This window comes from Chrysochloris asiatica, unplaced genomic scaffold (genome assembly GCF_000296735.1).
Source record: "Chrysochloris asiatica unplaced genomic scaffold, ChrAsi1.0 scaffold00079, whole genome shotgun sequence".
NCBI classification, from domain to species: Eukaryota; Metazoa; Chordata; class Mammalia; order Afrosoricida; family Chrysochloridae; genus Chrysochloris; species Chrysochloris asiatica.
Window position 1 is genome coordinate 3779591 of NW_006408597.1, and position 814 is coordinate 3780404.

An 814-nucleotide genomic window follows, 5' to 3' on the forward strand; every position below is an offset into this window, starting at 1 on the left:
AATCCACACAATCAAAAGTCTTTGCATAGTCAATAAAGCACAGGTAAACATCTTTCTGGTATTCTCTACTTTTAGTCAAGATCCATCTAACATCAACAATGAAATCCCTCATTTCACATCCTCTTTTGAATCCGGCTTGAACCTCTGGAAGTTCTCTGTCAAGGTATGGTTGTAGCTGTTTCTGTATTACCTTAAGCAAGATTTTGCTTGTATGTGATATTAATGATATAGTCCAATGATTTTTGCATTCCGTTAGGTCACCTTTCTTTGGACTGTGTCACGTTCAACAATGGCTATACTCTGTGACCTGCATGGAGAGATTAAACCCGAGTAGGGGCAATGGTAGATTAGAAAAAAAAAGAAGATACAGACACAAAATGAAAATAGTAGAGTTGAGACCAGGTGGGACACAGCACTCTGATGGAGATACTATGCCACCAACATAGGTTCAGCATGTTTATTACGTACACAAATCACAGGAGAGTGCTGGGAGCAGGGAAAAGAGTGCAAAAACCATTTGGTATATTGATGTAAGCAGTAAGCAGGAATTTATCAAAAGAATGTAGTTGCTTGGGAATCAGAGATAGGGCAGACTTGAACTGAAGGTTATATAAGGAAAAAACCTTGCAAGTTCCCTATCCCCTGAGGCAGCCCAGCAAGTTCCTCAGGGGGACAGCTTGATCTGGGAGCAGCCCAATTTTCTGGACCACAATTGTTCAGTTGCAATCCTTCGGTTAAACTACCCCCAAGTCTGAGACCTTCAGCTCAAATCGCTCCCAACACAAACAGGCACAAATATGGATCCTGTCTAATC